This window comes from Dermochelys coriacea, chromosome 7 (assembly GCF_009764565.3).
Source record: "Dermochelys coriacea isolate rDerCor1 chromosome 7, rDerCor1.pri.v4, whole genome shotgun sequence".
Classification (NCBI taxonomy): domain Eukaryota; kingdom Metazoa; phylum Chordata; order Testudines; family Dermochelyidae; genus Dermochelys; species Dermochelys coriacea.
The window spans coordinates 71,779,432-71,795,427 of record NC_050074.1 but is presented as its reverse complement, the minus strand read 5'-3'; positions in this window follow the sequence as shown (position 1 = coordinate 71,795,427).

Genomic DNA, 15,996 nt, shown 5'->3' with positions numbered 1-15,996 from the left:
AACCCCGCCCCAAAGGGATGATGTTTGTGGTTTACAGTTTAATGCTCTCAGGGGCACGCAGTAATTGTAAAGCAGTCTTTACGATTACCCCACCCAGTCTAATATCTGTATGCTCTTTACTTAATAGCTGAAGCCCAGGGGAGTCCAGATCATACAGAACATCCTAAATGCAATGTCTCTCACTAGCTCAACCCTCCCTATGGGAGGTCTTGGGGTATCATCTGTTGTCACCCTCACCGACTCTGCCCCTGCAGCAGCCTCCCTCTTCTTAATCTAGTGAAAAATGGTTCTTTTCCCCCCATCCTCCACTGTGAGTTCCTTTACAGACTCCTGCTGGATCATCTGCTTCTTTTCTGCCTTTGGGTAATTTTCCATTACTTCCAACCCCCTCCCCAACTTCTGACAAAAAGAGGAAATGTTTTCTCCCAGGTAGGTACATTTGTCCCAGTGTATTTTACTTTGAGTAGACCATCGTTGAGGGCTGATTACTCACCCTATCTCTAGCCTGGCCAAGACGTGACACACCCCTGCTAACTCAGAATAGATCCCCATGCATATCTGCTTTTCATAACACAGTTTCATAAAATGATCTACAGTTCAGAAGTGGTACAAACAGAACCCCTAATTTGTTACAACATTCCACAAAATATGCTATCAGCTCTGTCAAAATACTTCTCTGTGTGTATGAGTGTTATCGGGAGGTGAATGGCTGAAGAAAAATAAAATCATAACACAAACCTCGGGGGGTCACCCAATGAAATTAATAGGCTGCAGGTTTAAAACAAACCAAATGAAGTACTTCTTCACACAGTCAATATGAGGAGCTTTGTGTCATGGGATTTGTGAAGGCCAAAAGTATCACTGGGTTCGAAAAAGATAAGTACATGGAGGATAATGGCTATTAGCCAAGATGATCAGGGATGCAAACCTATGCTCTGGGTGTCCCTGAACCTCTAACTGCCAGAAGCTGGGACTGGACAACAGAGGATGGACCACTCAAAATTACCCTGTTCTGTTCATTTGCTCTGAAGCATCAGGCACTGGCCACTGTGAGAGACAATATACTGAGCTAAATGGACCATTGGTCTGATCCTGTATGGCTGTTCTTATGTTAATGAATTCAGTTGTTCAATGTGCAGTAAAAGCTGGGATTAGCTGGCTTTGTGGTGAGAAACAAAATAATGAGAGTTACACCTTTGGGTCTATTGATGTTTAGAGAATAAAGACTAGTGCTCCTATGAGATGTTTATTAATTGCTATGTTAGTTCTGGGTAGCTGTGTTGTTAATACAGTATTAGCTAAAGTATGGCACTGAGCCATAGCCTTTTGTTAGGGGCCACATGGAGCCAAGCTATCTCAGCAGGAGCAATGAAGACTTTGGATCTATGTATTCCTTGCCCCTTTTGCGTAGCTAGTGTCAAGCCTAGCCTTGAGTACATGTGCTTGCCAGGTTTGGTGGGTGAATAGGAGGAAGGAGAGAATTTGGCACAGTACCAAATAAAGCCTTCTGAAGAAAACCTTCCCTTCATCAGAAAAAAAGATTCACTTAGGGCTGGTCTACACTATACAATTAGGTTGACATAAGGCATCTTATGCTGACCTAATTAAAGTGTTTACACTACAGCCTTACTCCCGCCGATGTAAGTGCCCTGCTACACCGACATAACAACTCCATCTCCATGAGAGGCATAGGGCTTATATCAATGTAGTTAGGGCGACACAGTGTCTGTGTAGACACTATGTTGCTTACATTGGCTGTTGGCTGTCTTGTCAATTTCACAGCTCCTGCCATGAAATTGACAAGAAAGCTGGGAGCTAGAGCCTAGCTGCCCTCCACCCCCCACTCTCCTGGAGAGCTGGACTCCACTCCTGGCTGGGAAACAGGGCAGAATGGGAAGCCTGTGGGGCAGCCAGGCTCCCAGGAGAGAGCTACCTGTGGAGCTGGGGAGCTGAGAGCCTTACACTGCCCCCTTAGGTTGGTGGAAGCGCTCCTGGTGAGACTACAGATCCAAGGAGGGTAGTATGGACATGCATATTGCAGTGTTTGTAAATTGACCTAATATAGGTTGACTTACATTTCTAATGTAGACATACCCTTATATACAGTTTTGAAGCTCAGTTATGACATTCCTCCCCCAAAATCCCTTTCCTTCCCTCCTCATCTGTCCTTCCCTTCCCCCTATTTCTTTTGCTCCCTCAAACCTTCCTGGCATTCTTCTTGTCTCCACTCTTCTGACCCTTTAGGTTGGGATTTTCAAAGAAGCCTAAACAATTTAGATGCCCAGTTCTAACTGAAAGTCAATGGGAGTTAATTCCTTTTGGTTCCTTTCAAAATTTCAGCCTGTGTCCTTCCCCATAAACAAAACACTAAAAAGATGTGTTTCTATCACAATTCTGCTCACTTTGTGTGTTGCATCCTTTTTCCAACCATGTTTTCTTTTTAAATGCTAAGGTTTTCAGAGCAGAAATTATTTCTTTATGTATTATAGAGTGCCTAGCACATTGTATATGCTACTGTAATAAAAATAATGTATCTATTTAGACCTTGTATGGAAGTTAGGCGAAAGGGTGTGCGGGGGGGGGGCGGGGGGGGGGTCTCACTGAACCTTTGCCTTCCTTTGAGTATGCACAAACCCTGCTGTAGTGGCAATGTGGTCCAGAGTGTTGTGCATCCTATGAACTGTAAAATAGTTTCTCTTTGTTTCCAGCAGATGGCATTAGCTGTGTGGAAATAAATACGAAAGAAGGCTTTAAAAAGTTAACTTTCCCTTCAAGGAGCAGAATAGTCCATCTTGCTCTCTGTGAGTTTCCCTCCATTTTGTCAGAACTGTGTTTGCTGAGACAGGCTTTAGAATGGCAGCGAGGAGAGGTTTATTAGCTAATAAATGCAGCCACTGAGCCGTAATAATAATAGGCATTTGATCACTCTGTGTCAGTGGTATTTTGTTTTAAATGTGTGTTAACAATGACAAAGGTACAGGCAGCAGGCAATGACCACCATATATGTCACTGTATAAGTAAATAAGTTATTTATCATTTCCATAGCAGCATACTGTATGTATGCATGGAACTTTACTGACAAATAAAAGATACTGTAAGAGCCTTGAGAGATTTAAGTCAAACATAGGAGAACAAGGAATTGAGGGTAAACTGAATAAAATGTGAAGGTTGACAGAATTATTAATGATTGGGAGATTAGCGATTGTATGTCCACATTTTATTTCCTTTTTTATTAAGAAAGTTAATACAATAAATAGATAATCTGAAGAAGCAAATTCTGGCAAAAATCACGTGGGGCAGATCAATGGAAAGCTGATCAGAACATCGAATCTTGAAGAGGGATTTGAATGTGAAGACTGAGGCTGCAATGGTGCACACAATCTGGGAGGATATTCCAAGCAGAGGAGGGCAAGACTAATGAGTTTCAGGGCCTGTTATTTACTCTAAAGCTTTTTTACACTGCTCTGGTATAACTGAAAAAATCAGCCCCTTAGAGCTTTGAAGTCTGTTGAATTAACTTCAATCCCAGAGTGCTACAGCAATGAAGAAAGTGCCAGCTTCGAGCCCACTGTAAATTTTATTTATTTAGAGTTTTACAGTGCTTATTGCAGGCTCTAAACACTTTATAATTCTTACATAAAAAGGATTCAATAGAGAAGTTGAAATTTACACTGCAGCTAATAATCATGATCCATGAAAACAACACATCTTTCCTACTAAGGCACCCGTCTGACAGAAAAATACCTTTGGGACTTTCAGTGCAGTTAATCAACCAGTTCTGTCTTAAATCTTGTAATTCAAAAATGGCTTTGCAGTTTGCCAGAAAGTTTATGAATCCACACTATAGTGGACTAAGGTGCAGAACAAATTCCACAACGGAAGTGAGTTTATGGAAACTGTTCTGCTAGCAGCCTCTCCCTTTGTAATGGAGGGGGTTCAAGCAGTTCACTCAGTCAAACACAACTGTGATGATATATATGTAACCAGGTCCGCAGCCATTTAGGGCTTTTAGATTAAAACCAGCATTTTGGATTCCACCTGGAAACCTACTTGCACCAGTGTAATGTGCTCCTTTCACTTAAAGGCACACATTTCTGCACTAACAGTTAATGCATGGCCTCAAAGTGTAGCCCCATGGAAAGTGCTTTGCAGTAGTTCAATCTTGTGGTGGTAAAAGCACAGATGATACTGCAATAGCAAGGTCCATCTTTGAAAGATGGAGTAGCCAACTGCAGATGCTGCATTAAAAAGCAGATTTTTCCAAGTCATGATTTCTTCTCAACACTTCTTTTGGGATAACACAGCTGTACATAACCCTTTACTTAGGACTGCATCTAAATTCTAAAGGCTCAATTTAACTATGTATTCTTGACCCTGAAGTTTGAATCACCAAAATAGAAATGATCTCTGAGGAGCCAATTTACACAGGACCAATTTACGCCAATTACAGCTGATTGGAAAATGGTATTTCCTGTAAATATTTTTGAAAGAAATGAAAAATTTCTAAGGAAAAACATTCTGTTTTCAATAGATTTCACAGAAATTTTGGCTTTGACAAAAACCTGAAAATTTGATTTTTCATAAACTAAAACCCTAACATTTTTCAGTTTTCCCATAAAAAAATTCTACAAATTTGAACAAAATGAGATTTTTCTGTGTGAAAATTTTAATTAAAGAAGGCCATTTTCACCAGTATAAGTCTTGACAGAAAATTTTCAAGTCAGTTTTAATGCCAATGCAGGATATGTTGGAAGAATCCAGTACACAACAGACACTGTCCATCTTGTGAATAAAGATTAAACATGCAATTCCATCAAGTAGGCAGTGTCTACATATATCTCCTTTCTATTGCAGGAACAGAAAGCATGGCTGTAGTATGACTTCTTTAATTAATTGAGCCATATAATTTGACCTCAGTACAGCCATAAGGAGTCCTCAGACAACTCTTCCGTTGTATGGGGCCACTTTGGCAGGTGCTGAGCCAGCATAGTTGGCCCTACACACCTTCCCTCAGAAGATCCTGGTACAGAAACGACTCGTGCTGAGGGTGGGAGAGTTTTAGTCTGTATGATCTTATGTCCCAGTTATTTCCCAGTAGCATGACAGACCATTGGGCCATTTCTGCCAAGGCACAAATTAGGTTGGCATCCGAATGCCCTAACCAGTATTGGAGGCTGAGCTAGCTGCCATAAGGCTAAGGTAGGGGAGTGTGGAAGGCTCTCTACCTCTTGAGTACCCTCTCATGGCCTGAGGTGGCTCTGCAAGTGGCCCCTGTCTTGGAATTCCCTTATCCAGAGATGCTAGTAACAAAACTTCTTCTACCTTAATTCAGAATTCCCCAACACCGTCCAAACAGTACACTCAATCTTTCAAGTCCCAACAGTCCAACAACTCACCAATAGCTCCAGCATCTCTCTTTAGGCACTCAGGTATAGCTCCAACATCTCTCACCCCACCCAGTCTAGCTGGAGTGCTTCTCTGCCCTGTTTCTTTCTCAGGTATGGTTCTAGCTCTCACCCGACATCAGCAGGATCACCCTCCATCATTCCCCAGTCTTCAGTCCTTTCCAGCCCCACTGGCTTCAGCTCTCCAGCCATGGCCATGCCTACACTACAAAATTTGGTCAACACAGGTTATGTCAGCATAAAGCCACTGGAGTTAGTGTATTGCTTGTGCACAGGCATATTTGGCTCCTTGAATCAACACTGCACTTACTCACCAGGAATGTGTTGCGATTGTTGTGTTGTTTTGCTGCACAGTGTGTGCACCATGGGTAGGTATCCCAGTATGCAGCCCATCACCATCCAGCACACTGTCTTTTGGGAAGTTGTCAATGCATGGTGGGGCAAAAACAAGTCATGCAGCAGTGACTAGGAGCAAGGGGTCAATTTCCCAGTGTGCAACTGTCTTCATCTTATTATGTCTTCTATATCCCATAATTCTCATGCATTTTTTAAAAATCCCATGAACCTGCATGGCCCTCCTCACGGTCTGCCATCTCTGACAGAAACACAGTGCCTGCACAGCTCTGCACTATTCTCATAAGTGTTACAAGCACAGGATGCATAATCCTCTAGTATTTGCAGATCCAGAAGGAGAATCAAATCAGGATGATTTCTTGGAGGACAGATTGCCGTGGGACATAGTGAGAACCAATTCAAGGTTTTTGGTGGCATTCACGGAGGAGCTGAAGATGGTGGAGTGCTGCTTCTGGGCCCAAGAAATGAGCAGTGACTGGTGGGATCACATAGTAATGCAGGTTTGAGATGACTAGCTGTGGCTGCAGAACTTTTGGATGTGTAGAGCCACATTCCTGGATCTGTGTGCCAATCTCGCCCCAGCCCTCCAGTGCAGGGACATCAGAATGAGAAATGCATGACAGTAGAGAAATGAGTTGCAATAGGACTGAGGAAATTTGCAATGCCACATTGCTACTGGTTAGTGGAAAATCATTTTAGAGTTGGACAATGCACTGTGGGGGCTGTAGTCATGCACATGTGCAGAGCCATTCATCGTCTCCTGGTACACAGGATTCTGACTCTTGGCAATATGCAGGACATAGTGGATGGATTTGCAGCAATGGGGATCCTGAACAACAGTGGAGCAATAGGTGGCACGCATGTCCCATTTTGGCACCAGACCCCCTTGCCACAGAGTAAATCAACAGAAATGGTTACTTTTCTATGGTTATGCGAGCGTTGGTGGATGCTTCACCAACATCAATGTTGGCTGGTCAGGGAAGGTGCATGATGCGCACATCTTTAAGACTATCCAGAAAACTACAAGCAAGGACCTTCTTTTGCCTCCAGAGGATTACCTTGTTGAAATGCCAGTAGTGATCCTGGGAGAACCAGCCTGCCCCTTGCTCACCTGGCTCATGAAGTCATACACCAGCCACCTTGACAGCACCAGTGAAAGATTCAGCTATCAGTTCAGCAGGTGCGGAATGACAGTTGAATGTACTTTTGGTAGACTAAAGAGACGCTGGCATTGTTTACTTACAAGAGTGGATCTCAGTGAAAAAAACATTCTAATGGTTATAGCTGCCTTCCGTGTCCGACATAATATCTGTGAAGCAAAGGGGAATAGTTTCTGCCGTGGTGGAGGTGGAGTGGCCAAGTACTGAGTTTGAACCACCAGGCACAAGCGTTATTAGAAGAGCTCAAGGGAGAGTTATATGACTCAGGGAGACTTTGAAAAAGCATGTTAACAGTGAGCCACAGTAATGCCATTTTGCAAAGATGGTGCTGATTTTAGCTGATCTCTCATTCCTGAGAGTATTAACAGCACAGAGTGTACAGCTGCTGCTGGCATCCTGAAGCTGCGCATATGCTGCGCATTTGTGTAGTACAATGGTGCCTACCAAAGTTATTGCTGACTGGTGTGGGAAAGTGTCCTACTGCAGAAAAAGAAATAAGGCTGTGAATGCTAGAAACTTTCAGGAGAGGATTGCAGAGTACTCCATGAAAGTTTCATCGAGATCTCTCAGTACAATTCAAGGGACATCCCCGTGTAAATAAACAAACTGCTCCACATGGCCTCCCTTGCCTAACTCTGCGGGGGAATGAAAAGTAGATAAACACACTATCTCTTCTAGTACAAGTAAATTAATGAAAAGTCAATATCTGTGTCCTGTTAAGTTGCGGGCACCATCAGTACATCACGGTAATGGGAAATATAATTACACCCTTTCTTGAGGTTCCTTTCCCTGCATAGGGGTCACCGATGCTCAACGGCCAGGACTGACTGGACTGTGATGGAATCTCAAACAGGTCCTGGCTCGTGGCATAGCTGGACCCCCCTTACTGCATGTCCTCCATCCTTCTCCTCTTCCTCTATCTTCTCTTGGTCCGCGCTGTTCACACCAGAGGCGGATGACCAGTGTTCCCTCTAATTTTTTCCATCCGTGTTCAGAATAAATTTTGTTATGTGCACCGAGGTAATGTGCAGATGTGCACCACCAATAGAAACAAAAAACCTAGATATAATATATATTTTTAAAAAGTTACCATGGGGATAATTACTCCAGCCAGGACAGGTTAGGCGTTTTAGAACTCACTACTCAAAGAATTTAATTTAAGTGTAAGAGAGAAATAAAAATTATGAAATGCATAGACCAGTCAAAAAACTAAAATAAAACACTTTGAAAGAATAACAGAGAGAATATATATGCATTACAGGAGGTACCAAGAAGTAACAACAACAATAATACAAGTATGTATTGGGTGGTGAGTGTGAAAGACTGTGTGTGTGTGTGAGAGAGAGAAAGAGTGTGAGAGAGAGGGAGAGGGAGAGATATTCTGAGTGCTGGCTGCTGGGGAAGTCTCTGAGAGACTGTGCGATGTCTCTTTACGACACTCTCCTGCTCCTGAGCTCTGTTCCCCCCACCCCACTCTGCAGAGATGGAGTACAGGGGAGGGGGGGCAGGGAGAAGGGGACACCCTGACATCAATACCCACTTTTCCCCCTGACTCTGCACAGCCAGCAGGCGGGTCCCGGGAGCAGGGGCTCCAAGGCAGAGGGTAGGAGCAATGTGGCTGCAAAGCAGTGGAGGGAGGGACGCTTGAACGCACCCTGCCAGACCTAAAGGGCTCTGCTAATCAAGTGCATGGCACTTGAATCTCTTCTGGGCAGCCGCCCAACTGCGCAGCTTAGAGGGAACACAGCCTGTGACTCAGGCTCCTCAAAGGGATCCACAGTGGTATGTGGGGTGGTGGTGGGGTCTCCACCAAGTATGGCATGCAATTCTTTGTAAAAGCAACAGGTCTGTGCCTCGGCATCAGATTGACTGTTTGCTTCCTTGGCCTTCGGATATGCCTGATGCAGCTCCTTCCGCTTTCATGCGACACTGCAGCCGGGCCCCATTATACCCCTTCTCCTGCATCCCCCATGAAATTTGCTCATAGGTGTCCACATTTCTATGGCTGGTCCACAGCTGTGCCTGCACAGCTGCATCTCCCTGCAGGCACAGGAGATCCAATATCTCCTGTTTACTCCAAGTGGTAATGTGTCTGGAATATGTAGCCAGCATAGGTATCTGTGCAGTTGCACAAAAACATGGAGAGCTGCTAGGTGTGCTGGCCAAGCTGGCCAAACAGGAAAAGGCATTTCAAAAATTCACAGAGCTTTAAAGGGAAGGCTTTCTGGTGTGTGTGACCCCTGGACAGTGGAGTTCACAATTGTAACCAGAGCAGTCAGTATTGGGGATTGTGGGACAGCTGCTGGAGGACTGCTAGGGTCAACATAAGTAATTCAGCATCTACACTTGCACTATGTCGACCTCAGTACATCGACCATGGCTCAGCATCACCCAGGGAAGCTGTGTTACTGTGTTGCTGTAACAGGGTGCTTATAGCAGTGGGAGACAACTTTAAGCATAGACACATGAACAACTACATCAATGCAAGGCGCCTTACATTGACCTAACTTGGTAGTGTAGACCAGGGTCAAGAGAGCCAGCAGGCATCTACCTCTGCTGCTGTCAGCCTTCAACCCTCTCTGGCCTGGGGAAGTTTGTAAGTGAACCCCCACCTGCCTTCCGCTTTCACCAGTCTCATCACTGTATGGCTAAACTAGGGAACTCTCACTGCTTCCTCCTTCGGGGCATCCCCTCTCTGATGCTCTCAGCCAACCTCTGATCATCTTCTGAGCTCTCTGTTCTTCTCTAAATAAGCAGCTCAGCTCTCTCCTTCTGTGTTCTGGACTTTCCCTTGCCTTTGGGCTGTCTCTCATTTATAGCTTCCAAGGGTAGCCCCACCCTTGTTATTATACCAAACCAAGGCACATCAATCTTGGAACAGGAGCACTGAGTCCAATTTCATTTAAGGGGTCAGGTATCCTTTTACAGGGCAGTACAAGCCACCTCTCTGTCCCTGTGCTGGAGCCAGCACCCACATAGGGATGAATTTCCCCCTAAGTCCTCTGTCACCAACTACACCAATTTCCAACCTGCATAGTCAGTGTGTTCATATTGATGAATGGTTTGTTAAGGGTTTTTGACACTTATGCCAGATGTGTACAGATCACCAGTAATGCAATTATTTTCTAGCAAATACTGCACAAAGTATGTTTCTGTTCAGTGGTGCATGCTGCCTTGCCAGGCTCCCTTAACAAGACAATAAAAAAATCTCAAAAATTTAGCTCAGTGCAATAGTGGAAACAGCAAGAGCTACAACAAACCCATAATTGCATTAACAAGTAGGGTGATTATGAAGTTTGAAGTTTAAGCTCATAACTCTAGCTCTGGCACCCTCTTGCAGAAAGAAACAAGTTTATCAGTTGCTCACATGGCTGTGTTCATCGCCAGAAAATAAACGAGTCTCTGCTTTGTGCAATTTCTCCTTGGAGTGAGCTGGCTGTTGAAGTTTTTCAAATTAGATCTGAAGAAAAAAATCTGAACACATTGTGGCTCTGCTGACTGTTTAGCATTCCAGACGCGTCTGCTGACGTATTGCACAGGACTTGGGGACTTATCTATTGCTGCTATTTACATTATCAGCGCCCATTTAATAAGAAATCCTGTTTCTATTTTAGGCTAGATTATAAATAATATACTGTGGAGATTTTGGGAAACAATACTGCGGTCTATGTCATTATGATTGCTCATAACCTGGCAAGAAAATTTCCATTTAACAGGCAGAACATCACTTCTCTTTGGCATGACATATAAAGAGTTTCAAATATAGCCTTTCATACTGCTTGGGAATTTATTACTAATAATACCATAGTGGGCTGCTCCTAAGGTGCAGGTGGCTCAAAATTTCTGACACAGGGATGAGGTGGTCTTTACAGGAGCACTTGGTTTATTAGATGTCAACTAGATCTTAGATGACATTTACAAACAGAAGGTTGATTCATTATAGTGACACTTAGCTGAGATATTAGAGTTTAGGATCTTTGGGCATTTCTGTTACAAGCAGAAGGTTTTAGGTTGACAGCCTAAAAATTTTAAATAGCATTGTGCTGAAATTGGGAGCTCAACATATCGAGCCTGCATGCACTTTTTTTTTTTTTTTTTTTTATGTACAGAATGCAGCTTCCACTGGGTAACATTGGTGGCTAGGAGTGGGGGAGAAGGTGCATGTTGTAATGGTGGGGATACTGTGGCTAATGCCATGAAATCACCACTTTTGGGGAGTTTTGTATGCTTTTATTTGTCATGCTATAAATAAAAGTAACACAGCAGGCAGTTCTTAGTATGGAACAGGGGCTTTTAGTTTAGTTTAGTTTTGTTTTTAAAGCTGGTTGGGAAATGATTTTTATTGTGTGAGAAATTTTCTTTATATGAAGAACGTGAACAAAAAATTGAAACATTTCTGTTTATATTAAAAAACCTGGGTTTTAGCAACTGAAAACTGATTTTTTTGTTATAAAATTAAAAATAAAAAGAATTTTGGCAAAAATTTCCATTTTATTAAAAAGCTACTTTCCATTGAAAATTTTAGACTAGATGCATTTTGAATTATTATTAGACTGTCTTTGTATTTTCCCCTCATTAGCTGCATGAAATTTTTTAGACTGAACATCAATGTTCCATAATAACAATACTTTGTATTCATAAAGCACTTTTCATCCTCAATCTCCAAGTATTTATAAACAACTTATTTTTAAGTGTATTAAGGAAAAAGTGGGAAAAATCCCTTGCTCTGTCCATTGTACATGTTCCCTCCATTTAAAATTAATATAGTGACAAAAATAAAAATGTAAATTCCATCAAACAAACCCTCCATTTAGTTCTCTTAGGCATCGTAAATAGAGGAGCCATGTACCATGCTTTGAAACACATGTTTAATGTAAAGCATGTGCTTAAGTGATTTGCTGAATAGGGATGGGAGTATTCAAATGCTTAAAAGATGAGCATATGCTCAAATGCTTTGCTGAACAGAGGGTCTCACTTTGCATGGGTATAAATGAATATACAGAGTGCTGAACATTTCTTTCACTGAAGCTTCTGTTAGAACAAACTGTGTATAAAGAGAGATTCTCTTTCTTAATCCATATTTTCGAATCTATAGCATGAATTAAATATTTATGTCCAAAGAAAAGAAATGCTAGAAATAGTTTAAATCTTTTCCATTGAAAAGGCAAAATCTATAGGAACAGCGTGAGACCTCTCAACATTCCAGAAATTGCTATTCATTTCCCTTAAATACGATAAATACTCATTTCCCTAAATGCTGGTAAAGTCAGTACTGCAGGAAAAAGTGACCTGGGACTTTTTTTAATGAAATTGCTATTTGTACTTTCTAATTACTTTTGGCATATAGGGCACCATTCTTCCATAATCTCTTGAAAAAATAAAATACTCTTTGATATTCGTTAAGCTTTGATTTAAAAAGTGACTGGCTTCCACATGGATGAAGTGAAGTTTTCTTCTTAGGAGGTTTATTAGTACATTAATAGATGCAAATACATTCCTAATTCTTTTCTGATAATTCTCTTGGGAACAATTACACAAAGAAATGATTAATATACAAGAAAACAACAGTTTAAAATCCAAAGGGTAACTGGGGTATGGAATATATAAAAGTCTAAACATCTCTAACAATGGAGCTTGGCAAAAATAATAAACACTGTATAAAACCACTGTAATTATTATTATTTATTTGTATTCTGGTAGCGCCCACAGTATGCTAGGCAATATGTACTCACACAGGAAGTCTCATTTCCTGCCCCAATGAGTTTACAGTCAAAGGTCCCAATACTACAAATGTTTATTTAATGTTATTCATACTCATGTGCATAAAGTTAAGCACATGTGTAAGTGGCCAAATACAATGTTTCAGTCAGTTGTTAATATCTGCTGCATATGTACTATTCCCAGAATGGTCACAAACTCAATCCTTTATGCTCCAACAAATGTGTCGTTCATCTTCATCATAACCAGTGGATACCCCTCACAGACTAGCTTATATTTTATGAAAAATGCAGCAAACAGGTTTGTTTTTAGGGGGGTTTTTGGATGTTTTTTTCCTTTTGGTTAAAGTGTTAAACAGCCTGGCAGTAGTTGCCAGTTTTACTTTCACAGTTCATCTTACATGCTTTTAATATTACATGTCTGATGAAAAATTTAAATACTGTCATCTGCAGAGTCAAAATACAGTATATCACCAGGACATCTGTATTTATGCTTGGATATCCACTTTCATCAGTAACTGACATTATTGGGATAGCATCTGGCTATTGATAAGGAAGATTAGAATGGAATACCCAATACCTACTCATTGAAAAACTGTTCATAAATTCCAAAACATTGTACAACAGAAAACAAGCAGTGATTGCTGAGTGAATTCTATTTATAATATAGGACCATAGAGTTTAAGGCTAGGAGGGACCACCAGATCATCTGACCTGCAGTATATCATAGGCCACTAATTGCCACCCCCACATCTCTCTCAACCAACAACCAAAATTAGACCCAAGTGTTATAGCCCTCAGGAGTCTAAACTTTTGTGTGCCACAGGCAGAGAACAGGAAGGACCAAGGTGCCAAAGGCCCCTGCAATGGCAGAGAATATATACTGCCATTATGCTTTAAAAGAGACCTCCACCTTTTTTATAGTTTTCCAAATATGCACTCATAATCTCAGCTACCATTGTGACTTTGCTCATCAACATAACTTTCTTTCAGGTCACTGAACTGAAAATCTGGATGTGGCTTCATAAGTCTGGATAAGACTGGGTAGGTGGGTCACATGGAATCACAACTGGTATAGAATATAACATACCAGTATTTTCCATCACTTGCATAATGGCTGTATCCAGAGAAACTAGGGACTGTCATTGGTTCTTGATAATTTGCTAATGGAAAAATAGATTTAAAGTTGAAAAAAAAAAGTTTTTTGTAAATATTTCTCCTAGCACTAATAATAAATAAAATGCAACAACAATAATACACAAAAGCCCAAATAAAATCCAAACAAAACAAGTTAGCAGCAATAATCTCCAAACAGGAGGTTTCTTCATAGGACTGCTCTGCTTATAGTAAATCAAACAGATAACAAGCCTTTATTAAAGTCTTACAGTGTATTATTTTGCAGTTTTAATAGGAGACTTCCAAATTTAGCTACTTCCCAGAAATAATCACTCTAATAATTTGTATTCAGGAGAGAGATGTTTCTATACAAATAATCAAAATAAAGTGTAGCACTGTAGAAACTACAAGCCAGAAACTACAAGCTTCCTCAGCATATAGGGACAGCAATCTGCCCAAAGTGGGCAAATGGGTATTCCTTTTGAAAACAGGCAAGAAATCTTCTATGTAGACAGGCATACTTGCTCTTTATTGTAAGTCCAATTTAGGTTACTGGGAGGGGATCAATGGGTATTGTCTATCTAATGCTATGATTCCATACATTTTAAAGAACATGTAGACTTCTTTAGAGAGGTGGCAGTGTGGATCTTTGTGTGCAAATAAATTGCCCTAATGGAATTCAAATAAACTTCATTAGCATATTCCATCTAGTTTCTATTGGTTATTACTGGTCTTCTGGAGGACCAACAGGCCCAAGTACTAATAGGTCCATTGGCTCAATTCCAAAACCAATTACACCAACAGGAACCAGAACAACAATTTGAACTGGAATTTCCACAAAAGATTATTATTCAGTTTAAACCATATTATGTTAAACTATTCATCTATGAGGCAGTGTGGGCACAGGTTTGTGCTGAAAACAATGGGATGAGGCTTATCCATGCAAGACAGCCTTTATTTCTCTCCCATGCATAAAAAAAAAAAAAAAAAAAAAAAGCTCAAAACTATAGAAACCTTGAAAAGGTCAAAACCCAACAGGGGAATAGATAGCTCCAGGGGGTTGTTATATCCCTGGCTATTTGACTCTAGATCACCCATTGACTCCAGCCCAGGTTGGTTGTGACCAAAACCACTTACTCTGTGTAATTTTATGTCTCATGGGGTCACATGAGAAATGGTATCAATCCCATTCTTAAGAGACATGTGTCTATGATAAAACTACCTTTACATCCAGCTCTAACTGGCACCTCTACCTCATTAGTAATCTCAGCAGAGAAATTAAGGAACAAAATGAACACAGAAATTCATTGTCACCTTTGAAGCAGTCTCTCCAAGTCAAGATTGAGGCTTAATGGTGGAAATATCTACACTATTATGGCCCATGATGTACTTCTTCTGCAGCTAAACAGAACATATGAGTCCTTGCAATATCAGTCTGGCACATTTCAAAAGCACTACATTGATTTTTTTTAAAGTGGATAATCCTAAAGGATTAGGGCAGACCCCAGAGAAATAAAATTTAAAACAATGATGAGATATAATTTGGAGAAAAGGCTTTAGCAGCTGTTGTAGGTTTTTTTTTTTTTTACAGTCTAGGAACCCTAGGTGATTTTCTACCCATTAGTTTGGTAAGCAGAGAAAAGAACTATAAACTAGATAATCACATACAGACAGTTCTTCAAAAGAGCTCAGCTCCCATTGAACCACCAGAAGGAGTGGCTAGATTTTTCAAAAGAGCAAAACACATTGAATGCTGAGGAATTCTGAAAACCTCATCTCCCTATAAAAGAGTTGACTCTTTTGAAAATCTGCCTCCATTTTGGTTACTATGCTTTTCAAAATGTGGTCCTGAGCTCTTTAGAAAAATCTGGCATATGATTGCTACCAAAGCAAAATGCATGATACTGATGTGCAAAACTACGAACACTGAGGAGACAGATTACTTTGAAAATGTTGTGATGCTTCATTGACTCAGCAAATTCACTTATACTACTGAAATATTCCAGTCCCTGTTAACAAAGCATTACTTGCCTGACTGAAGTAGCCTCATGAAGAATGCCTCAGGTGGTGCAGAATTGGAATGCTGAATCTCAGTGTGAAAAACCTCCTCTGTTCCATAAATGCTATAATTTCACCTGTGATCGTAAATGAGGACTACCAGTATCTGACAGAGCATATGATTTAGTTATAATTGCAGATGACTCTAAAACCACATGGTTTAGTTTTAAAAGATATTTATGGAAG